Raw genomic sequence first — 26,486 nt, forward strand, 5'->3', positions numbered from 1 at the left:
ATTAGGCTATAAAGCAATTAGTAATCAGATCTATTATAACATTGTTGTCCCACTCAGTGAAAAGATAGTAATGGTTATTCCATTTCTTACAATTATTCTGAAGATGTGCCTTTTTACAGAAAGATAAATGTTTTGATGAGCAACAAGAAAAGAACCATTCTGGCATCAGGCAAAATTGCTTAAATGCAACTGAGATATTCTCAACGGAAAAATTTTAAATGGAAAACCTCCTATGCTTTTGCAATTCCTACTGGATTTTGTTGAAGCTCTGTGTCTGAAGATGAAGACTATACACTTGTCCCTTGAGACACCAAAAAAAAAAATTTTAACAGTGTAAAATTCAACATCAAGTTTATCAGTTTCTCACAATACTGGAAAAAACATAGACATTTAAATTTGTTATTCATAATAAAAACCAAGTGAATTAAGTGAATAGCTACTTAACTGCCCAGTCAAATAAATACATGCAAAAGATGAATCACTAAATTTTGTTAAAGCATTAACAATTAAGTGAAGGAACAATGAAATAGATGTTAAAATAATTCTGGTTTCAATAGCACAAGTATAGATCCTATTACAGTGTTCAAATGATTGTTTCTATTACTACTTTTAAAAAAAAAACCTTTCTAATATTAACTGGGTACATTTCCATATCCATCAGCAAAGTTCATCTTGACAAATGATACAAATGCAAATATTTTGATACAGAAATCGTGCATCTATGTTTCTTGGACGTGCACAGATCTGTAAACATAAAAGAGCTAACACCTGCACTTCACATTTTTGATTGCCTGTGTTCTGAAATTAGATAATATGCCTTATAAAATCGTAGAACAGTGTTGATTTAGTGAGGAGAGTTTGTTGAGCTAAGATCGCAAGGAGATTGTTACATCTTTAAACCATACAGCTAAAACAACAATGCTACTTCATAGTAGTTATTAATTTGTTTCTTGGCATCAATAAAGTTTGAAATACTCATTAGGAGCTGTTCATTGAGTCAGGTTTGTCTTTTATTTATGAAGTGTTTGCAAACCAATAATTTTGTTACAAATGAAGTTTATCCTTATCAATCCTCCATTAATGGCAATTGTAGACATGTTGTATATTATCCTATAGATTGTTAACAATCTCAGGAAAATGAACACTTCTTTTACTAGTCAATACTTGAAATCTACTAATGGAACTCTGTGACAGATGACTCGCCACAGGCATGGTCTCTGTACCCCGATTAGATAGAAAATTAGGATCAGTGCCCAATGGTCAATATTTCAAGAACAAGATGAAGGAAAAGTTACTATTTAAGACTTACAGAAAAAATAAGTGTTGTGAACTGCATCATTCAGCACTATTTCTGGACTTCATTTGCACAAGTAGTATTACAGTTATTTATAAGAGGTGTGTTGTGGTGTTGTGGTCCAAAGGTTTTTTTCAAACCTATGAAAAAGCAAGACAGACGGTTCACTGACATTTGTACTATCAAGGTAAAGTGACTTGTTTTTTTCTGGGCAGTAAAGACTTGGAAAATGGAACACAAGGACATCTTAAAAACCCCTGAGTAGCTCTGGGCTCATTTATGCTCTTATGCATCAGCCTGAGAGCACACAATGAATTTTAGATCACATTGGTAGTGAGCCCAGGTTCAACCTTCATTAACATTGGCTACATTCAAATGTGGGTACTGGAAGATATTCTGAGATGAACCCCTCATCCTTGTCTCAACTTCACAAAACACCGGTTCCTTTCACTCTTCTCCATGTTTTGATTTGCACAGAGGGACATGGCTAACAGAAAAAAAATCCATCCTATTGAGGGATTCAATCTTTTTACCAAATTCTTTGGTTAAGACCCAGGAGATTAAAAAAAAAAAAAAAAAGGACCAAAAAACCCCCAGCTTGAAATCGACACTGTACGAACTAAACATCTTGTAAAAGTTATCTTTGTTGGAAAAATATATATCCTTCTTAAATTAACAAATCTCATTTCTGTTCTCTTAGCTGTTTTTATAAATATTTTATTAAAAAAAAAAATAATCAGGCTTTGTAAAGCCTTTGTAATAGCCCAAGAGAAGGAACAGGCTTAGCTGAAATGATTAGTTGTTTACAGTTTTATCAGCTTTAGGTCACATGCCAGTTAGGGAAAACACTCAGGTCTTCCCAGCTTTTTAGGTTCACCCCTATTCCACAATTATTGCATTAGAGATGTTAGGGGGTAAATACCAGCCTGTTCTTTTTATTTATTACTCATGGAGCTGTGGACCATAATTTTGCCTTTTTCGATCAAGCTGCTACTTTGTCTGCTTCCACAACTGCCTTGTAGCAAGTTCCAGAAAATGACTACCTGATCTGTAAAGAAATCCTTTTACGTGCTTTAATAATAACTCGTACAGGTTTTATTGACTGTCTGCTGTCTCTAATTTGGTGCAAATTTTTTTCTGTTTTCATTTTAATCACCATTTTCTTGATTTCTATAAGCCTCAATCATATTAATTCCAGTAAGTTGGAGACCTCTATGTAATACAACTTCTTCACTCCCTTAATAATCCTCACGACCCTCCTCTGTAACTTTTCTGCTACAGCCCTCTTACCGTTCAGGCCAGAACTGCACACAGAACTTACAACATGGGTACACAAAGCTTTTATAGTGCAATGAAATGACACGCCCGTCTTAATTGCACATCTTCCTGATGGGTTTTTCATCTATGTGTAAAATCTTCATTGCTGTTCCCAGAAGCTTCGTGAGGATAGTGTAAACATGCTCTCTGACCTTCAAGAGAAAGTGATGTCATATAACACAGAAAGAAGTAATACTTGTCACTGGAAAACTCTACAGGTATGGGGGCATGGAATAAACACTTCCAAATGTGTCTATAAAAAGAGTATAATAGGTTTATGGCTCAATTAACATACAGGAACTTTAATGTAAAGAGAACAAAAATAACAGTAACACCACCTCAAGGCAAGAATGATCTGTTAAAAGATTTAATCCCTAGAAATATGAAGCTGCCTCATTATTAAAAATACTGATCTTTCATGGCAAACTAATAGGGTTGGACAGTTTAGAAAAAATGTTCCTTGCATAAATGGAAATTATACTGAGAATATCTTCTCAATTATTAATATATTTACATTATTTTCAGTAATGTCATGGAAAACAACATGAGTTCTGTCAAATAGTTTCACCACAGTTATTATTTTATAGGAAATAGTACCAAAAGGGCCACATCTTGAAACCGGAGAGCTTCTGCTCCTGCAGTTGTTTTGCAATAGTCCTTTCAAAGCCTGGAATAGAGGGACCAAGATGGTGTTATACAGGATGATGAAGAACCTAATGCTTATGCCATACTACAACTTGTATAGGTGACAAGGGCAGCCTGGCATTGCCAGTAGCTAAATACAATATAAAGATATACAGATCTACTGCAGCTTATTCTGAGGGCTGTGCAGATCATCCCTTCAGTTTCAAGGAGAAGTACAACTTTTCTAAATAAGTGGGATTTAATATTCCCCTTTCAAACTTGTGCTTCAACAATAATATGTCATAGAAAGCACTTGGCTGGGTTAAACATGGACTGGGTGGTACAGCAGAATATGAGATATAGATTTCCATGAATGTTGAACTTAAGCAGTAGTTCACATCAAGAATTTGGTTGCCCATGTCCTTAAACTACAAATGACTGGGACAGCAGTAGTTACTTCTTGTATAGTATATTGGTAAAGCTCAACATACTTCATAAAACACTTCAGCTTTATTCCACCAACTGTATTTCTCACTAGATAGTTTTGTAAACTGTATATACTTTTTGCAACAAGAATACGACCACTGTTCAGCAAAAATAATTTCTGTGTTTAGAACTTGCAAACAGAGGATTCGGTGGATATAGAAAAGGGTTAGATAGTGGATTATTAGTATTACTTTGAATCCTTAAATATCTTTTTTACAACTTCAGCCACTTGTCCAGCTGAACACATGCAGCATTCAAAAGGCAGCTATTAAAAATTTTGAAGGCTAGTTCAGAGCAGATTAATAATTGGTGAAGTATATACTTTGAATGTGGTTTGAAAGAGTACAGCAGCTTGTGGCAAATATGCTTTATAGGATTTCTAGGAAATTTTATGAAAGGAGACCCCAGTAAATGTTTTATTGGAGAAGCTCATAAATTTCTCCAATTGTAGCTTAGAGTACCTAAAAGAAAATTTTATGACATTGAAGGAAGATCTTGCTCACGTGTTTAAAATCTCTTTTCAATGGCTAATCAAGACTTACCACATTTTAAAAAGACAGCTCTAACATAGCAAAATGCAGACTCTTCCTTCAGCTTTTGTAAATTTAGCCTAGGAATCTAACCCAAATCTAACAGGCATACTGTTGGAGATCAATGTTTATCCATTAGAGAAAACAATAAAAATCTAACCACAAAATTAGTACTTCCTTGTGAAACTTCAGGATTTATATGAATTGTAGATTATAGTCAGGAATAACCTGAAAATCCTAAATGGTAAAAATAGCAGCACACTCTACAGTATTTCTGTTATTAAGGTTGGAATATAAGGCCCTTACTGCTCGAATATAGGGACCTTATTGTTCTGCAGCTTTCAAGCATAGTGTGACCTGCATGGGTGGATCTTTTCAAAGTACTGCTGAGCAAGCATTCATACTGAAAGTGTCTCACAAATTGCCTGCCTCTCTGCTCAAGGTCATGCTCTATTAAGACTTTGATACTAAAACAAGCTTCCCAGAACATTCACAGAACCTTGACGGTGCTGCCTGTCTTCCCTCTGAACTGTGACTGCACATAACCAAAATACTGCAACACCACCCTGACTCCTGACTGATTCTTTACAGAGAATTTTGTATTACATAATATGGTATGGATCCCTCAGAAGCTCTATTATTAAGCCAGGGCTTGTTAAGATTGCACAGTGGTCTCTTCAACATAATGGATTTTAAGAGAACTAGAATGTGATACGGCCTCATATGATCTCAGAATTCTGCTAATTTTATTCAGCAATAAGTGATGTTTTATTACCAATATATATTTTGCATCGAAACACATGTCATTGGACTGATTTACAATTATCCTAAAAAAACATGTTTACAATAAACTCACAACTTCAAAATATTCCTGGTTTTGCCCGAAGATATTTGTCTAATTTTTGCCTGATAGTAAGAATATTTGCAAGCCATAACTTTTTTGTTTGGTTGGTTTTTTTGTTTTCATTTTCAAATTACTGACTTGTGTCAGAATTTTCAGTATAGGGAATAAAAGATATTCCATGCTCTCGCTTCTTGGTCACGTACAACTGATTAGCGTGTTCCGGTAATGTTCTGATAAGAACTTTGTATTACCATCTTGTGCTATTCTTCTGAGATTCTGAACCTACTACTCATTCAAGATTTGGTGTAAGAGCAGAAGACAGTGGCTGAACTGTTATAAGAAACATCTTTTCTCTTTCTTATGAATGATGTCCACAAGGCAGGTTGCAGTTCATGTTGGAAAGATGGAATTGGAAGAACTGTGTAACTGCTGCCTTTTTACTGTTTTGTGGAAGTCCATGGAGATCTTCTTTCCCTTAATTCACGCCATCAGTTTCCATAAGTTTTTCTTGATAAATTCTAAAGTAATATCTTCTTTTAAATATGTGTTTGTGCTGATGGTTATGTTATGTTATGTTACTTATTTTATTTCATTTGCTTGGCTTTTTTTTTTTTTTTAAGCCTTGCCTTGCTGAGCTGAACTGTTAAAAGTTTGAAAAGGATGGAGCTATGGGTAAGCTTCTCTCATACATTCTCTGCTAGGAAATGATCTGCTGCATTGAAGTTTGAAATAGTCCTGTTTCATATTATGTTCATGTCTTAAATGTCTGATTTTTTTAATCAAGAATACCTTGCATTTTAAGAGTTGTTTATAGAGCATGCGCATTATTAGTGTCCCGTCTTTCACATAGCTAACAGAGGAGAAAGAAGAATCTGTGCAAAAGACAAATAAACCCAGCAAATTCATTTTCCATAGTGAAGTCTTGTTAATAATTAATCTTGATTAATTCCTAACCTGTTATGGTTTAAATAGAATACAGACTCTTAATTGAGAGGGGAGACTGGCTTAGGAGGAGGTTAACAGAAACTGGCGGGAAGAGGGGGGTGGGGGAAGAGGTAATGTCTGAAATTCAGTAGTGATTCTTTACTGGGAGGGATGGGTAGAAGAATATGCTATGCATCATGGAAAGTTGCATTTTTAATAAAGAGCAAAATAGGATACACTGAAGAAGAGTCAATCCAATAAATTGCTGCCTCTTAAAACTGGCTCCCTGGCCCTCAAACCAAGGGTACATTGCGTGCCATGTTATTATCTACTTTAAAGGTTCTATCTCTCAACAAAAGACATAGGATCTGTGATGAAACATGTATGATTTGCTGAATATGTAGTAAGTGATCTACTTCAAAGATTTCTAGCCATCTCATAGTTGTAGACATGGCAGTAATGCAAAGGCCATCTCTCCAGCGTGTAATCTTTGTGGTCAGTAGATTATTGCTCAAACCAACAATATATTGTCACAAGGGAAAGAACTTGCAGGTTTGGTTCAATTCCTTGTCAGCAAAGATAATGCTTTTTCTCTTTTTGCAGTGGAACAGCAAAATTTTTGCAGCATAAATGTATATCTGAATGAGGCTGTAAAAGCATCCATTTCTGTGTCATACAAACCAGGTCAATAATTAATCAATCTCCATATTTTACCTTATGAAATAGAGAATGCTGTAATATGGTCACAATTACCTAAAGATAACATTATTTTTTTTTTAATTATCATCTAGGTGTGGCAGCAGAGAAATGTTACTGCTGCTTAATGGAGATTTTACTAAATAAGCATTATGCTTATAACGGCTGTTTAGCTCTTATGGAGCTATTATAATGAAAACAAAGAGAAGTATTTTCCCTACTTTCGATCTATTTTCAGTTACAGACCTACTCAAATTGTAGCATGCCTACAGAAATGTTACTTCCTTTCAATGCTGAAGAGGGAAATTTAGGGGTTGCTTTTAATTTTTTCTGCTCTTTTTCACTAGGAATGCACTTCTTTCTGCTCTACAAATTCAGCACCATTATGTACATAAAACAATCATGACAAATGCAGCCTGAGAGTCACTTTAGATGACAATCTTAAGTGACCTGATGAATGTTAAGAAACTCCTGCAGCAAAACCAGGAAAATTGTGGTCAGAGCTAAGCTGCACTGAGCATTATTCTGAAAGAGCTGAAAAAGATCAAGATCATGAAGTCTCCCCTAAAGATACCTGCAGACTATTCAGCTGCAATCCAGCTGCAGGCAATCTAAATCAGTTATATTTTCCAGCAGCTTGGCAAGAAATCCTGACACTCTAAATCTCCCATTTTGCTGGAAAGCAATATCCCAGATGCTCTTGAAAGTTAAGCAGCTTTTGTTGGGTAAAGTGAGCTGGTCTGACCTACAAGAAATGTGTAGCATTCATACTGAAAAACTTATGTTGCCTGCACAAAGAGAGCTATTCAGCACAAAATCTACTCTTTGGGGGTTACAATAATACCCCAAATAAACTCTTAGTTATGCTTGTACTCTGGGATTTCTAAGCACTTCCCAGTTTGCATCACCTGGATACACATCCTGATCGTATTCAAGATCCCATGTCAGGCTGAAGCCTTAGATGATTCTCACTCATACCCTTTTTTCTGATTTGTGACCCTTGTCCCAGAGATTGGAAGTAAGTGATGTGTCCCTGGGAGGAAGGTCTCTGCCTGATGGGTAGAGGAGCTGGCCACCCAGGGTGCCCTGAGAGCTGTGAGCAACACAACTATCAGGCAGCAAAGATCTTTGGGACTCCAGGCATGACCATGAAACAGGCATACTGGGTTGTAAGTGCAGTGGGGAAGCTGCTAGACTGAAAATTTCAGCTCCTTAGGTAAAGGGTAATTTCTGTGTTAAACACTTCTGTTAACTGAATAATAATAGTACACAACTCACTGGACATTTTCCTTTTTTTCTTTAACAATTTCACTAGTTATCATCCTAGCTTTAAATTCATCAGTTCTCCCCACTGCCCCGTTTTTCCTAAAAACTTATGTTCCAGAATTTCTTCACCTATAAGGGATGACTGCCTGTTTCGATTTGGCAACGTTTCACTTTCCTACTGTTACAGGTGTAAATAGGTTTTTCAGGAACACTCCTCCTACGTGACTGTATTCCAGGTCACAGTGAATCCTACTAAGTAGTGGTTAACTAATAAATTATGAAGATCTTCATTCATTGAATTTATTTCAAAGGGAAAAGCTTACTTATGGCTAAAGTTTAGAAAACAAAAACAACAATAAACAAAGTAAGCAGTACAAAAGTGACAAAACTTTAATTTTTTTTTCAACAATCAATTTTAAAAGGATTTAGCTGCACGCTGCTGCAAGCTGTGTGCTTGCTATTAAATCAAACTGGCTGTATCTTGTCAGTATAAGATAATTTAAGAAGAAACCTTCAGAAAAGCCTCTATGACTGTTGTATTGATCATCCCGTGTACAAATACAGGTAGACCTTTGACACTGTGTATATTGAGACTCATTAGGATTGTCTGCGGTTGGCATCCTACCATGCATGTACATACAAAGACCAAAAATGTGATCATCATCTTAGTCTAAATAAATTATTATGAAAGGCACTGTATGTCCAATGACAGAACTGTAGAGAGGGCGACTTAGGCAACCGATATATTTGCTCATGGTTGCTGTTTGGCCTTTTACTCTCTGCAGAAGTTAAGTCCTTCATCTTGCAAAATGTGTATATAGTGATCACACAATGGGCCTTAATTTCACTAGAACTTTCTATGCATAGTAACCCAGTTTTATTGATGGGAGTTTATACCTTGGCATTGCACAGAACACAATATTTTTCTTTCACCGTTTCATTAGTTTCGTTCTAGTTTTAAATTCGTCAATTCTCCCAACTTATTGATTTTTCCTAAAAATATGTGTTTCAGAATTCATCACATACAAGGTATGACTCCCTGTTTCAACAACGTCACTCTTAAAATAAGATCAAGAACTAATTAAGGTCTATTACAGCTTTTTTATATAATTTCCCAATTTTTCTAGTAACAGTTCTTCTACCACAACTTCAGCTTAAGTATCATACTCAATGCACTGAAGCAATGAAAATAGTTTTCAAAGTCTTTGTTACTTAGATACCCACTGTGTCTATAATGTGAAAACTCTACCCCTTTGGTGAGTTATCAGGACTTGAATTCAGTGTGTGTATCATCTTTTGTAAGAACATTGCAGACGTCTGTGTTCCGACAGATAATGAAGCAGCTCAACTTTTTTTCGAGGTTTGCATCTCTGTGTGTATACGAGTGAGGGAAGAGAAAGAAACTAAGCTTGGGAAATACCAATAACAAAACATCTTAGACTTTGATCCAGAAATGTCTCATATCTATGCTTTGATTTGCAAACTGAATAATCCTACTTACTATTTATGCTGTCCACATACATAATTTTTCCCTTGATTGACACCTTAGTTTCCTGATACTGAAATTATACATACATATATACATCTGATTGAGGAACTATAAAGATAGTCTGAAATCTCACTTGCTCGTTATTGAACTTTGACTTTACATTAACCTAGTTCTCTTTCTTAGTCTCCCTTCATTACAGTTTTAACACATATTGTATTTCTGTTACTGAAGTATTGCAGGGAACAGTGAAATTGCAGCTCCCCTACAGCTGGAGGGATCCAGCTATAATAGTGTGATGAAAAATAAAGAAATTGATACACAACATTGCATTGTCAGTCTCTGGAGGTTTTTTTGCACATTCTCCTCCACCTTCCTCAGGTGTCTAAAACTATTTTGTTAAGATAAGTCTCTACCTTGGAAAACAACTCATTGCTACAGAAATGCAATGTGAAGTTTCCTCTGAGACCGAATCCATGTCCTAGAATTAGTGGAGCTGATAAGTGCTAATCTACATAGTGAAAGGAAATAAAAGCACGTGGAAAAAAAATCATCTGTAATTGCTCTATGGGTATAGTAGAATTTACTTTAACAGATGATGAAAATGAAGTTGGAAATTTTAAATTTACCTTCTCATTTACATTTTGCAATGAACCTTTTAAAGCTTTATTAGCAAACAATGTGAAGAAATAAGTGTCAACTATTAGGTTTGTGTTATATAAGTCTTTTTTTTGTTTTGCTTTTCAAAATACATTGTCTCTTTGAAGTAACCAGAATTTATTGCTGGTTCCCCAAATGAGTCATTAATCTTCTCAGCACATTTTACTCCTGAGGTGGAGGTGAGGAGGTGTTTTTGCTACCAGTGTTTAGTATGAATCAAATAGACATGGATCCCACTAAAATAAAAGCAAGCAAAAACCTCTGGGAAGAAGAAATCTTTACAAGGAGATGACCGTATGGGTTTGCTACTGTCCAATCACCTTGGAAGTGTTCATGACCACCAGATCATGGATATTTTGTTATTTTGTCTTATCTGCCTCTTCAATGGTTTTGCAGGTCTACAGTGCCTGGCATTAGGGTTTTTTGCTATACAAAAATTCCTTTGCATATCTGTTTTGTTAATTTTTTCTGCTGAACAAAATGTTCACAAATAAAAACTAGACCTAATCAGAATCATTCTGCATTTTTGTAGAATATACTTCTGTGCACTTTACCTGTAGTACCTTATTTTTAACTGAAGTGTTGGATTGGGAAAGAGGATTATGTGTAAAACCCTTTATTTCCCTGGCAACTATTTAAAGCCATCCTCACTAAACTAAGTTCTAATTTACATGTTAATTATTATATTGAGCATATAATGGCTAGCAAAACACATCCAATAACAATCACCTAGCAAGCTAGCAGATCTTCCAGAAAGTATTCTGAGGTGGAGTGAAAATAAAAATGAAGAACGAAGTCCCCTTTTCCAGATTGTCTTAAAAACTTCAGTCTGAGAGTCTAATTCTTCTGTGCCAACAATACAGAATCATCTATTTGATTTGCCCTGTGCTTTTGATATAACACATCTTAATAGATTTCTCATTATTTGTTTATGTTTGAAGCCAGTATAAAGTATTTCCATCTCTCTTCTTATTTTAAATGACCTTTATGTGTCCTTTTTATGAGTATAGTTTTCTATAGTAACTACAGAATTGTCATCCTTAAAAGGAAATCTCAGCTAAAACTGAATTCTCCCTTGAGTTCCTTGCAGAACTAGAAACACAACCATCATCTGCCTGCAGATTTACCTACTTTGTTCAGAGTCTTTGGTTAAAAACATACCTCTCTGTTGCACTTAAGTAGTGAGCACTACACTTCATTCTGTCAAATACAGTTTTAAATTCAATCTCTGCATCAAGTGAAAAAAATCCCACATGAAGTGCTACAGAATCTGCAAGTATCATGGACCTGCCTTCTGATTAGTTTCCTCATAATAATATGCATTGCTGGCAAATATATTCTAGAAAGTGTTCTGATTTCCTCCAGTTGTCCTCTGTATTTATAAAAAAAATTCAGATCCCATGAGGCCTTGAATTGATCCAGTCTTTCACTTCAATATTTTCCTACCTTATTTTTACTATCTGTGGTTTTCAATGATCTTTCCGTACTTACAATGGATTGGTTTTGTTCCCTTTGTGAATCTGATTAGCTCCCCATAGGAGTATGAAGTTTTCTTAACATGTTGAATAGTAGCGTACTGGGGTCTTGGAGGTACATATATTGAAATTAGTGTTTCAGAAAAAGGTTTCTCTTTATTCGGGACTGCTTTCCTAGCAATTTTCTTGTACTCAAATAGCTAGTTGCAATACATATGAATTTCAAATATAAACCAGTGCTCAGCAAATTATTTTTATTAATTCACCTTTAACTTTAATTCACTAACTTGTTGAATGTATGTGGGCACTGCCAACAATGCAGTTCTATCTGCAGCTAGGAATACATAGGCAGTGTCTAGTACTCTGTCTGCCTCCCCAAGGTTTAATAACATACAAGTTGACTATGTCTTGATGACTTATCTTTTCTTCTTTCTCCTAGGCAGCTAAAAATACCTCTTCATTAAACATCAAACCTACTGTGTCAACATCTATGAAGAGCAAAAAAGACAGCTCTCCTTAGGGAAAATTGCTTTCAGATAAATTTCCAAAGTTTGTTCAGATTTTTAGAGCAAAGCAAAGCAGAAAAACAAAACCCAACCACCTCTATGGATAGCATTTAAGTATAAAATCATAATTACTTAGGAAGTGTTCTTTTTTAATTACTGATTTCTTTTTCCCTTCTCCTTCTGCTCCATCTTATAAAACTATCAAAGTATATTTGTGAAATGAAAATTAAAATCAGCTGTAAAAAAAAAGGATTTACAATATGATTTGATGAAATAAGAGAAGAAATAACAGAAAAACATTGGAGAAGAGAAAAAAATTGACTTAAACACATTACAAAAGAAATTGGTTTTGTAGAAGTATGCCCAAAATGAGACTGATGTTTGGGGCTGAAACTTCATAAAGCTCCAGAATTCAAAACTTTTCCTTCCTTGCACTTATGAAGACAGTGGTAAACAAATCCAAAAGTAATACACAGATGTAATTTATTTGTCTCAATTTATTTGAAAACAAAAGTATAACTGCTCTTGTTTCTCAAACTATAATGAATTTTAATCTTATTCCCCTGGAATCCAGAAGAAAGAAGAAAGAACAAGCTGTAGACAATCTTAAAGTAAATCTTTTTGTAGGGTCATCTGCACATCTAGCATGGTTGGGAAAATTAATCACTGTGCTGAGGTTCTTTGGAAGTTGGAAATAAATCTTCAGTATTATTAGTACCCTGGATAAGGTGAAGAAGCATGAGCATCCATTGTTCGCACTCTCTGAAATACAATAGTAGGTCCTTTCCAGTCTTTTGATCTGTGAGTACACTAGATAGCAAACATGCCTCACTTTGCTGTCCGGAGACCATACAAAAAGTGTCTACAACACCACAAACTTCTCATCAGTCTAAGATTTCTACACAACTGTATTACCATGGTGTCTGGCTGTGTTATAATTCTACATATGTTTATTCCCACAGAAGGCATATGAAAAAGACAGAAACTGTTATTCCTGGCAGTGAGAAGAAAATGGACAGAGGCACAGAGAGATGAAGTGATTTACCCAGTGTCACAGAACTCTGTGATGGGTTCAGAAGTTAAACCTCCAGCTGAAGAGTCTCCAGACAAAATTCCTTGCCTCATTCATTTATACAAATGGCAGAATATTACACCTATGCATTTGAAGATGAATGGTGGATCAAAGAAGAAAGACAAGAAACGGGCAGAAAAGCAGCGTGCCCAGAAGAGGAGAGAAAGGTTTTCAAGTACCTTTGAAGCAGGAAGCAGTCATGAAGGTATGTTTTGAAGATCAGTTAGAAAGTAATGAAATCATCAGATGAAGGAAATGAATATTATGATCACAGAGATATTAGAAAGGAGGAAGACTGTCAACTAAAAGAGAAAAAAAAATATGGAGATCTAGAGAAAATTGTATCAGGCAAGAAAGAGCAAGAAGGTTGGAGGAAAAAAGGTCCTAAACCAGAGTCAAATAAATAAATTGGAAAAACATTCTTATCCAGTGGGTTCTGTATCAGGTCATACTAGAAAGAATAAAGTAAGCAGAAGAGAAAAGGAATTGAGAATCAAAAAAGAGGGAAAGTCCAGAAATTAATTAAATTAAAATAGATTAAATGATTGAGAATTTAGGCTTAAACATCAACAACTCTCCAAAAATAATTATAATAACAGATAATATTGATTTGTGAAGAAAAACAGAATTTAACTTAACAATGCATTTATTTTCTATATGCGTGTTGAAATACAACCAACTTTAAAACACAAACCAGAGATTAGTAAAACAGGGTCTTTACAGCCTGTGTATGATCTAGGAATGTTATGGACAATAGAAACTAACTTTTTGTCCATGCAGAAATGTCAGATCATAAAGCCTTCCTGGAGAAAAAAAACACCTATAAAAAAATAAACTGTCTTAGTAAATCTGAGGGCTGTAGGGAACTGGTTTTATGCATTCTCTTGGAGAACACTTAAAAAGAAGGAATTCTAAAAAGTCACAAGAAACATAAACTCAAGAGCAAACTTCAGGGATTCTTAATACTCCTGTTTCTAATACATATGCACAGTGAATATATTTGCTACATCAACTATATTTGTCAAACAATGTTTTATTTATTTACATGTCAGGATGTATTTTTGGTGGGGGTTTTTGTATGACAGGGATTTTTGTCCTTGTTGTGTTTGTTTTGTTTTTCTTTCTTTTTTTTTTTTTGGAAAATGTAATGTTAAGATAGGCAATGTAGCAGAATTTCCTTGATGTTTGTGATGGCATCAAGATGCTGCTACTATGAACTTGTCAGGTGGCTGAAGACACCGCATAATATTGTATGCTTGGTGTAAAAGATAAAAATAATTCTCACTCAGAAGAAAAACAACTGAATCACAATAATTTATATGAGGTAAAAGCAGGATAGTGTTTCCGTAAGTGGAGGAAAAAGTACAACAGCCCAACATACATAGAAGAACTAAATTATTTGATTCACATGAAAACAGTTTTGTTCTCTTTGAGAAAAAATGTGTTAGTCTCAGTCCTCTGATCTGAAATATAGCAGGTGTTTTCCATTTCTATGTATCTAACTACCACTGTAGCTGGAAAAGTATCAGAGCTGTTGTGAGAAAAACAATGCAAAATTAATAGTGTATCTGCAGATTGCTGTTTCTCCTCATTTGTCTGTAGAAATTATAAATGCCAGGTAAAATTAATTTTTTTTTGTGCTCTGTCACAATTCTTCCCTCTTACCGGCGTTTCCTTTCAGCTGCGGCCTTTCAGCCTAGCTCTTGACTTCCCAACAGCCCTCACAGTTCTCTGGACAGCTGGTGGAGCAGCAGCAGTTCTCCTCTTCCTTCCCTTCGCCTCCTCCATCCTCCCACCTGGGAGGCAGCAGGAGATGCTGGGCCACACGTCAGCAGCTGCAGCCCAAGGGAAGAACATATGTGTCAGCATCTCCCCTCCCAGCACTGGCTGGAGGAGGCATCAAAAAAGAAGATGGGGAAAAGCTGGTAGCCTGTATCGGCAACTTTGCTGCACTGGTCTCACCTGTTATAAAGGTGCTGGCCACCTTCATCTGTCCACATAGTTTATGTCTTCACTATCTCTGTGATACTGATGATTAGACTGGTGCGTTATGTGGTAGTCTGTGATCCGCTCATCTTGAACAGCAGTCCCACACCTTCATATTTCTGCACTGAGATAGAGGATCCCGAGTGCTTTTATGAAAAGTTAATCCTATTGCTGCTTCGCAGTTGAATGCTTAGAGGTCACACACAATCCCTCATGTAAGGCAGAATGTCATCACTGTTGAAAAAGTTTGTGTTCAGATCGTGGGTCCCGAAAATGACCGTAGTTCTACTCTTATCTTTCTTTGACCTTTTTTTCATAAGGGAAGATTCATTAGATGGATTGTCCTAAATCCTGTGGCCCTTACCTGCCTCAGTACAGTGAAATCTTGTTCATATCTTAAAGGACTTCCCCCAGCCCAGTTATCTCAGTCCAAAACTGTGTCTTATTGTATTCAGCAACAACATTTCCCTTATTCTGTTTATTCTACTGCTGATTAAAAGTCAAGATTCTATACTGTCTGTTTTGTTGAAGCATATATCCAAATACTTCACCACTACAGGGAGTGAGTTTTAGTAGGAAGTGTTATGATGTAATACATATAGTGGCAGACGTAAAGCTGCAAGAAATTGCAATATTTTTTTTTTTTTAACATCAGGAGAGCCTAGGATTTAAAACAAGAAAAAAAAAGTAATGTTTCTAAATTTCTCTTTCTTTTAAACAAACAAATGCCTGAATAAGGTAACCATACGTCACACTTAATACATTCTACATGAAAACTGTACAACTGACAACTTCAGAAATTGCCAGTCATTACCTAACAAGTGGCAAATTACAAGCCACTGCAATCAATGCAAAGATCTGGTTTTCTTCAACAGTACTTTGCAGCAGGGGACAATGATGTAGCTTACTGCTGCAACAATATATTCTTTTCAAATGGTGTTGGCACCAGGAGGTATCATGTAAATACTTGATCGTGAAAATGATACCTACTGGTGACAAATGTCTAGAAAGTTTGATTTTTTATTTGACTGACTTACCAAGCCCTTTGAAATTGCACTCTGTGCATATGCAATTAAATTGGTATTTTATTCATGCAGCTGTCAGGGTGATGCTATTTTACAATTCAAGTATGTAAACATTAGGCCCAGGAGCACTCCCAAGATTTTTGGTCTGAAATTCAGCACTGGGCATGGCCTGACTATGCAGGAGAGAGACTCCAGCACAAACCAGCCTCCTGTATTTTCATTTCCAGAGACATCTGATCAGACATGCATACATTTAGGATGTGGCAAGGCAAAGGATTTAAGTTTGTATGCAGTCATAGTGATTAACTTATGACCCGTTTGGAGTCTTGGCAATAGGAGAATTTTTTCTTACCAGCTGCAGTAGGAAACCTACTTACTGGCACAGATGTTCTGCAATCATTTCAAACGCTCAGGATGAAGGGCTCCCAGCAGTGCCATTGGATATTTTGCAAACCTGAGAGGTATGCAAAAACCTTTCAGTTGATATGTGAACAACAACAAACTTTTCTTTCTAAGCATTTGTAAATTAATTCTCAAATGCTATCTTCCCATATTCTTTCCATAGTAATGTTATTTTTTCATCTTAAAAGAACTCAGTTTCACTCCCTGGACTGGCATTACAGTTTTAACTCTGTTTTCTCTTTATAAATAAATGTACATGTCTCTACTATCAAAGAGTCTTTTAATTGCTCTGAAGAATTTTGGTTGGAAGTACCGTGTGAAGAAATTTATGGAAACATGCTCAGTGATTTTAACCTAAGGATAGGTGCTTTCAATGTTGGTCTTTGGTTTTGTAAAATATACAACAAAGGAGTTTCATTCCAGCCCTTCAGAACTCAAAGTAAATGCTGACATTGACTTCTTTGAGATCAGGTGTTGACCCACTTACAGCAGGGGGCTGGACTGCAGCCTTGATTTGGCAGAGAAAAAGCTTTTGAGGACTCTGCTGAAACATACTACTCAAAGCAATCGTTTACCAATTAAAGCAAATATGCTGTGATAAAGATGATAAAATTGCTTCTGTGTTGTTGCACTATTCTGATATTTTTACAGCTCATCTGTTCTAGATGTAAGAAGAATCAATACAAAAAGGAAGGTGCTTCATTAGATCATCTTAAAAATCAATGTGAGTCATTCTTCTAAAAATGTTTTGAGGCAGTGGATATTAGCAGTGGGATTATAGGTCAAATAAGTGTTAGCTAATCATAGCTAATAGTTTAAAGCCTGGGATTAACAAATGGCATTATAGTTTTCCCTTCCTACCTCTCTCAATATAATGTTTCTTATCCTTTGATATTCAATATGCAACTCAGATAAGTGTTGTTCATTTTTATTATTGATGAAAATTATGCATAATAAAGATTTGAGTTTTATTTTTTTAAATATAATTACATGTCTTTCAATATTAGGGCTGTTGAGGCAATGAAATGTCTTCACAGTGTTTTAGGAGAACAGATAATTTGAAAAGTCAGATTTTCACCATTACTTTTACCCTGATTTTAAAATTATTTAAATTGAAATTTATTTAAAATTAAAATAATTTTTTGAAGAAGGCACAAACTACAGTTTCTTTTACCCCAAAATCATAGAATCATAGAACGTTTTGGGTCAGAAGTGACCTTTAACAATCATCTTGTGCAACCTCCCTTGTCATTGGCAGGGACATCTTTCACTAGATCAGGTTGCTCAAAACCCATCCAACCTCGCCTTCAACAATTCCAATGATGGGGCATCCACAACTTGTCTGGAAAACCTGTTCCCATGTCTCACCACCCTCATCATAAAAAATTTCTTCCTCATATCCAGTCTAAATCTTCCCTCTTTTAGTTTAAAACCATTGCCCCTTGCCCTTTCACTACAGGCCTTGGTAAAATGGACTATGACTGGTATTGTTATTACCTTTTATGACTTCTTCTATAACACAATCTACAAAAAATTGCAAATAATTACCAAATTAAACCCCTGAACTCTTTTTAAAAGATATTGAGCTGAAGACACTTGAGAAATTAAAAAAAAAAGGAGTTCTATTTGACTGTATGAATGCATATGTATAGTAGTCTGAGATGTGTATAAGACATCCAAGAAGCAGAATTTGTTGGAAGAATACAGAAAGGAGATGAAAGATCTTTCTTATGGAGCTCTTCTCAGTTCTGAGATCTGTTGAATCAATTACATGAAGAGTTTGGGATCAGGCTACAGAAAAAACACAAGTTCATATTCCTCAAGTAGAGGTTTACTTGAATATGCCTAATAATGTAAATGAAAATAATTGCTTCTTATAAAACAAATAGCATTGCACAAACAGGTGTGGCTTTACTACTGTATGTCTGTTTTAGACATTTAGCCAGATTGTCCAGCAACTATATTTATTTTTTTGAGACTAGATAGGATAAATCCCACAAGTTTTTTTCTAATCCATTGCCTCCTTCCTGTCCAGAAGAAAACAGGAGTGGTGAGTATACTTTACAACGTGATTCTTTACTTCTTCTCAGTAAAGTAAAGAAGTGCTATGTGGGACACTAAATCAATTTACTTTGTGTTTGTTTTGTACACTATATATGTTTAAGTTCTTGATTTGTAGACTTTTGGGCCTGGTATTATATGTCTGAATTAACTAGCTTTCTTTGACTTCAGGTAGAAATAACACAGATCTTAAGTGTAGAAGTGAAAAAATAGATTCAGGAATTTACACAGACCATGTATTCCACAGATCAGACTTCTGAACAGCAAATTGGGGTCCTAGGTTTCTAGATACAGAATCACAGAGTAACTCAGGTTGGAAGGGTCCTCCAGAGGTCACCAAGTCCAACCACTGCTCAAAGCAGGTCCAATCAGAGCAGTTTTCTCATGGAATCACAGAATCTTCAGAGTTGGAAGGGACCTGTAGAGATCATCTAGTCCAACTCCCCTGCTAAAGCAGGATTGCCCAGAGCACATTACTCAGGACTGCATCCAGGCAGGTTTTGAAAATCTCCAGAGAAGGGGACTCCACAACCTCCCTGGGCAGCCTGTGCCAGTGCTCTGTCACCCGAACTGTAAAGAAGTTTTTCCGTGTGTTGGAATGGAACTTCCTATGTTCCAACTTGTGCCCATTGCCCCTCGTCCTGTCACTGGGAACCACTGAAAAGAGTCTGGTTCCATCCTCCTTCAATCCACCCTTTAGACACATGTATGCAATAATAAGGTCTCCCCTCAGCCTTCTCTTCTCCAGGCTAAAGAGTCTCAGCTCTCTCAGCCTCTCCTCATAAGGGAGATGCTCCAATCCCTCAATCATCTTAGTTGCCCTACGCTGTACTCTCTTCAGCAGTTCTCTGTCCCTCTTGAACTGGGGACTGCAGAACTGGACACAGTATTCCTGTTGTGGCCTCCCCAGCACAGAGTAGAGGGGGAGAATGACCTCCCTTGACCTCCTGGCCCCAGGAGCCCTGTGCAGCCCAGGACTCCATTGGCCTTCCTGACGACGAGGGCACATTGCTGGCTCATGGATAATTTACTATCTACCAGGACCCCCAGATCCTTCTCCTCAGAACTACTTCTCAGCAGGTCCACCCTTAAGCTATACTGGTGCCTAGCATTCTTCCTCCCCAGGTGCAGGACCCTGCACTTGCTCTTGGCTTCTCAAGCCTTTTGATTTTTGGGTACCTCCAAAGAATGGAGATCTCACAGTCTATTCCAGTGTTTGATCACCCCTATGGTGAAAAACATTTTCCTACTTTTGAATTGGGAATATCTCATGCTCAGCTCTTCTCTGTTCCCTCTCATCTTTTTGCTTCACCCTTCTGAGAAGAGTCTGACTCAGCTTTACACCTTAAATCATCAACTTGCAGTTGTACAGCAGTACAGACAACAGTAAGAATGCCCTGATCCTTTTTTTCTTAAGGCAGAACAAGACAAGGTCCTCTCTTCAATGCCATATGCTCTGGTGCCCTGAGCACCCTGGTAGCTTGCTCCAGTATGTAAACTGTCTGTGTCAATGTGTGTGACCTGCTCTGTGTGTGTGTGTGCACGCACCCATCGGGGAATATGTGCTCAGCCTGATTGATCATTAAACCTCAACTCCAGACTCAGTGACCTCTAATAATTTTCACAACTCACATATCTCATTCACTGAGATATTCATGATCTGCTACAGAAACAACCTGTCTACAGCCTATGTTACACCTGGGAAGTTATGCTTCTCTGCACCTACCCTGTCAGGCAGCTCGGAAAGGGCACTTGTATTGACTCAAATCAGTGATGAGGGAGGGCCTGTGCTGGCTGCACTCCATATTTGTTTACAACATGTAGCTCAATTTGTCTTGGATCCAGCAATAAGAACATGACTCCGATGCTTCCTCCTGTAAGGCTCCAATGCAGTACATGGGACACCCAGTTGCATGTTAGTTTTTACCATTTCTTCATGCCTTTTCATCTATGGTTGCTGTTTACTTCATGTTACTTTTAGGTTGCTGTGGTTACTAACCTACATGTAAACATTTTCCCTTCTTTCCACCAATCAAGCTGAGTTCCCCTTTCTTACAGTCAGTGTTTATAAAAGTTAGTACATAAACATTTGTAGCTGGCAAGGTCATGGCACCAAGGCAGAGCTCTGGGAACTCAATACTTTCTTCTACCAGGGAGCCCAGGTCTGGACCAGATGTGGTCTCATCAAGGCTCAGGAGAAGGGAATGATCACCTCCCTCTACCTGTTTGTTCCACTCTTGCTAATGTCCCGAGGGTATACTGCCCCTGTTCTACACAGTGTCCATCGGGACCCCCAGGTCATTTCACATGAAGCTGCTTTCCAGTCAGCCAGTCTGCAGCATGTACTGGTGCATGGAGCTATTCCTCCCCAAGTGCGTGACTTTTCATTTACCTTTTTTGAAATTCTTGAGGTTCACATCAGCCCATTTGTCCAGTCCCATTTGTCGGGTCCCTCTGAATACCAGCCCTGTCCTCCAGCATGCCAACTTCTTCCCTGCAAATCTGGCTGTTCCTATTGTCCAGATTTAAAAAAGTCACAATTTTGATTTCTGAGAGATATCACTAGTAATCAGCTGACAGTTGGACTTTGTACTGCTGATTCTCACACTTTAAGCAATGGGAAAACCAATTTTCACTCATTTCCACTCAATTGTCCAATTACTGAGTTCCTATTTGACCAATTTAGCTATAAGGTTATTATGGGAGACCATGTCAAAGGCCTTGCTGAAATTAAGGTATAAAACATCCACTGCTTTCTCCTTATTCACAGAGCTACTCGTCTCAACAGACAGGGAACCCAGGTTGGTGAGGTAAGATTTTGCCTTTAACATAGTCTTAGGCTAGACATTAAGGGTAAACCATCTCTATTGTATTACTAAAGTATTTACATGTATTCCTGGAAAACTATTCATGTTCGTAATGAACAAACTCTTGAAAACTAGAAAAATGGTGATTACACTGGAACAAGATCTCTGTATGTGGCACTATTCAAACAGGTTGCTTTATACAGGGATTATCTAGGCTTTAGACTTGGTAAATTAACTACTGATTTATATCAGCTTTATTAAAATTCTGTGACTTTCTATTGCACTCTATGATGTATCACAGCTTATACAAGAAATAGAACAGTGTCTTTTTTTCTTGTTCTTTCTCACTATATCCTGAAACAACAATATCTGAGGCAATGTGTCAGATATGATTGTAAAGTCTAGGAGGTAAACAAGTATTTCCTCTTTTTTTTTTTTTTGTAACTTTGTACACTAATGAAAAACCACCTTACCCTTCTACCTTTTATATCACATTTTGTTATTCACCCTGTTCATAAGAATAAAATATGGCAGGGAAATATGAAATAATCAATGGGTAGCATATTTCACGTGGGCGTACTCCCAGTGGCAGTGGAAACCCCTCTGCTTTCAACTGAAACCAGTGCTTCTACAGTTTTGGGAATCCATCCAATGATATAGATTTAGGTAGCTGCAAGCAGAGGTTCCAGATTTACAAAATGCATTTTTTTTTAATACTTTCTCATTGACAGAAACACAGATCTTTATGTTTCCAAAACATTAATTAAAGATACAGAAAAATGACTGATTTCCCCATACAGTGTTATATTTTATTTAAATAAAGTTATATTATATTCACTATTAAGTTGCTCCTATAACTTCTGTATTACTTATCATAGTGCTCTTTGGAAATTGTATTTTCGTAAAAATATGCTAGCATTTGGAGTTCTATTTGGAGCCCATCAAAGTAAATGAAAAGGTTGACAACAGTGTTAATGGGCTTTAAATCAGACTCATACAAAGTGATTTTTTTTAAAATGTTGTAGGTAGGAGTACAAATGATGTACTGCAACAAAGGTTTGGATTTTCTTGAAAAGAAGGAAGATGTGTTTAATTTTGCAACACTGAAATCTGAAGAGGCACTATTTACAGACCTAGAAAAGAAAGAGGATCCAAATTATGCCACCAAGTCACTGTAGGAGACTTTTTCTTTCTCCTAGAGAGAGGAAATTAGCTAAATGCCATTTTCCTGGTTGCAGTGAGTTAGCCCTGTCTAAGGGCCAAATGCCTACCCAGCTGTTCACCCCCTTCCCCTCCTCAGTGGGAGAGGGGGATAAAATAGGATGAAAAGCTCATGGTTTGAGATACAGACAGGGAGATTGCTTACCAGTTAATGTCATGGGCAAAATATTATTTCAATTTATTGTCAATTAAAATAGATTTGAATAGTGAGAAACAGAGACAAACATTAAAACAATGTTTTAAAACTCAGCTTCAGTCCTTCATACCAGACTCCTCTGCCCTGCCCCTGAACGGTGCGGGAGGGACATGTGCAGAGGTAAGTTAGTACATAAGCATTTTCTCTCTGCTGCTCCTTCCCTTTCAGACTTTCCCCTTCTCCAGTGTGTGCTCTCCCACAGGCTGAAGTCCTTCAGGGGAAAAATCTGTTCCAGCGTGGGCTCTCCACAGGCTGCAGTTCCTCCAGGAAATACCCATCTGCTCCACCATGGAGTCTCTTCACGGGCTGCAGGGAAATACCTGCTCCACCATGGTCCTCTCCACAGGCTGCAGGGGAATACAAGCTCCAGTGCCTGGAGCACCTCCTCCTCCTTTTTCTTCTCTGACCTTGGTGTTCACACTGCAGTTTCTCACTCTTTTCTGTTCTCTCCTTCTCTGCCTGCCCAGTGTTTTCTGCCCTTTCTTAAATACGTTTTCCCAGAGGTGCCACCAGTTTTGCTGTTGGACTCAGCTGTGTCCTGTGGTGGGTCCATTGGAGCCAGTGGGAACAGGCAGCCCCTTCCCTATTTCCACAGAGCAAACCCCTCTCTCCCTCCGACTGCAAAAACCTTGCCACATATAACCAATACAGTGGTAATTCTGATTAACGAAGTACTGAAGTGAGATGATTTCCAGGAAGCAGCACCAGTACAGTATGCAGTTCTCCCACCTGCAGGAGTGCCACAGGTCTGACGTTTAGACTATAACTGAATAGCTATAGGAATCCCACCTTGCCTCCTGGCTTGACAATAAAGTCTGTCACTTGTCAAACTGCTTAGAAGTGGAAATTACTGGAGGATTACACAGATTTTTTTCTAAGTATTTAGATGTTGAGAGATACAGATAGACAGTTAGTGGGATTTCAGGAGGTATCAGCCAGATGGGCGCATGTGGAAATTCCCTCAAGAACTTACCTAAATGAATGTTTAGGCCCTTCCATCACTCTGAAAATCAGGCCCTAAGTTCTTTAAGATATGAATAATAATACAATGCAATAAAAATAATTGCCTTGTCTAAATAATCATTGTCCTGGTTGCGGCAGGGATGGAGTTAATTTCCCCCAGGAGCCAGCAGGGGGCAGGTATTCCATCCCACATGACCCATGCCCGGGCTATAAGAGGAGCTAGCCGGGTGAGGAGAGCAGTCGCCACTCGGGGGTGGGCTTCGGTGGTGTGTGTATGGTCGGTGCACTTCGCTGCAGTACTGTAATCGCGTTTTCATCTTTCCTTTTGCTGTTCTGTTAAATTGCATTATTTTAACCCACGAGTTTTGCCCTGTCGATTTGTTTTTCTATAGCTGTGGGAGCTGCGCGAGCGGCTGCGTCGTTCTTTGTTGCTGGCTGAGGCCAAACCACGACAATCATTCCAGAGGGAACTCTACCAGCCAGACTTTTATTTCTACTCCTTAATCATTACGGGAAACATATACACTGCCATTTCCAAAATCCTTATTAAAAAAAACTGTTTCCCAGTGCTTTACCCTCCTGCATTCTTTCATTTTTTACTGTAGTATTGATAATACTACACTGTTGAAAGAAGTGCGGTACATTCAAGTCGAGTCTTACTTTGAAGTGGATGTAAAATCTGGGTATGTAGAGCTTCCGCATTTTTACCTCCACAAGTGAGATGGCAGATTTAAATGAGAACAAGCTAAAGAGCTGAAAAAGTAAAATTAACCTTTATTGGAAAAAAAGAGGGGTAGGAGACAGAGGGAAGGAAGGGAATCCTGCAACATCTGTGTAATAAGGTGTTTACAACTTTTTGCAAAGCAAATTTCACTGTGAATCAAAATCCCAGTTTTTCAGGATGAAGTCAAGGGAACATTCCAGGCTTTGATTCAATGAAATAACCAGTTTCAAGCATACACTTATATGAGTTTTTGATCAGTGAAACAGGTAGCGATAAAGATAAGTCAATGTAAACATCCATTTAAACCCTGGTGACTTCAGTGAGAAGTTAGTTTGCATTGGAAGTGTTATTTTCGGGAACTCAAATAATACTTTGGGTAAATCATTGTAACCTCTTTATGACAGTTTATACTACTTGGAAATGTAGCCCGTATTCCTAATGGTATTCACAATAACAGAAGTCAACTGAATGCCCTAAGCACACTCATCAACTTTAGTGGCTTAATATTAGGCATATAACTAAGTATCCCGCTCTCTCCTAGAGAGACTAGTCCATAGTTAGAAAAATATGCTGCAATACAGAGTTGTCTTCAAAGATAGCATAGCCTTTGTTTCATAGATTTTAAAATAAGATTTTACAAGTCATAGTCCAAAATGTACACTATTATGTAAATTTGTTTTGTGGATGGAAAATATGGGATGTACACAAACAGTGCGTTCTGCATTTTTAGTTACTTTTAAGAGAATACGTTTATTACTATTGGGTTTACCAACCTGCACATTATATTTTATTTTTCTAAATCCTTTCTCTTCCTTTTTGACTTTTATGTTTAATGCATAGTAGGTACAGGTGATAAATGTGCAAACAAACCACACTATTAGGCAATACATATGTGACTTCACAAATGACAATTTATCTAAGTGTTATGAGTGCATTAACTGGCCTTAACTCCCAACCTCACCTGGGATCCCTATCCATGCATCCACTGTCCCTTTTATCTGGGAGCTCCATGTAAGCCGTAGCATTGGCAACCAGTCCTGGCCTGAGCTATGCTGTAGACATGCCTCTGCCCAGCCCTGTGGCCTGTTGCCCTGATCTTCCTGGAAAGACCCCCAGACCTCTCTCCTGGGTCCTGTATTACAAGTAGTTTTGTGCTGACTCTGGCCCTGCCTGGGCTACGTGGATGGGTCTCAGTGACAGGTTACCTCAACTTGTCTGGGACCATCAGTGGATCCTGTCACTGGCACCACCCTGGCTCTGCTCAGATCCTGTGGGATGACACTCTGTTGGTGAGGACATTGTCCTGCCTGTGCAATAGGGACCCTTGGTTCCTTCCTTGTCCTCCCCTATGGAGCACAGAAACACAGAATCACAGAATGGCCAGGGATGGAAGGGACCTCTGGAGATCATCTAGTCCAACCTCCCCCCGCCAGGGCAGGGTCAGCTACAGCAGGTTGCACAGGACGGCATCCAGGCAGGTTTTGAATGTCTCCAGAGTGGGAGACTGCACAACCTCTCTGGGCAGCCTGTTCCAGTGCTCTGCCACGCTCAAATTAAAGAAGTTCCTCCTCATGTTAAGATGGAACTTTCTACGTTCAAGTTTGTGCCCATTACCTTTTGGTCTGTCACTGGGCACCACTGAAAAAAGACTGTTCCCATCCCCCTGGCACCCTCCCTTTAAGTATTTATAAGCATTAATAAGATCCCCCCTCAATCTTCTCTTCTCTAGACTGAAAAGACCCAAGTGCCTCAGCCTTTCCTCATAAGAAAGATGCCCCAATCTCTTCATCATCTTAGTAGCTCTTTGCTGGACCCTCTCCAGCAGATCCCTGTCCGTCCTGAACCGGGGAGCCCAGAACTGGACACAATACTCCAGATGTGGCCTCACCAGGGCAGAGTAGAGGGGGAGGATGACCTCCCT

Source organism: Charadrius vociferus, unplaced genomic scaffold (assembly GCF_000708025.1).
Source record: "Charadrius vociferus isolate BGI_N301 unplaced genomic scaffold, ASM70802v2 scaffold169, whole genome shotgun sequence".
Classification (NCBI taxonomy): Eukaryota; Metazoa; Chordata; class Aves; order Charadriiformes; family Charadriidae; genus Charadrius; species Charadrius vociferus.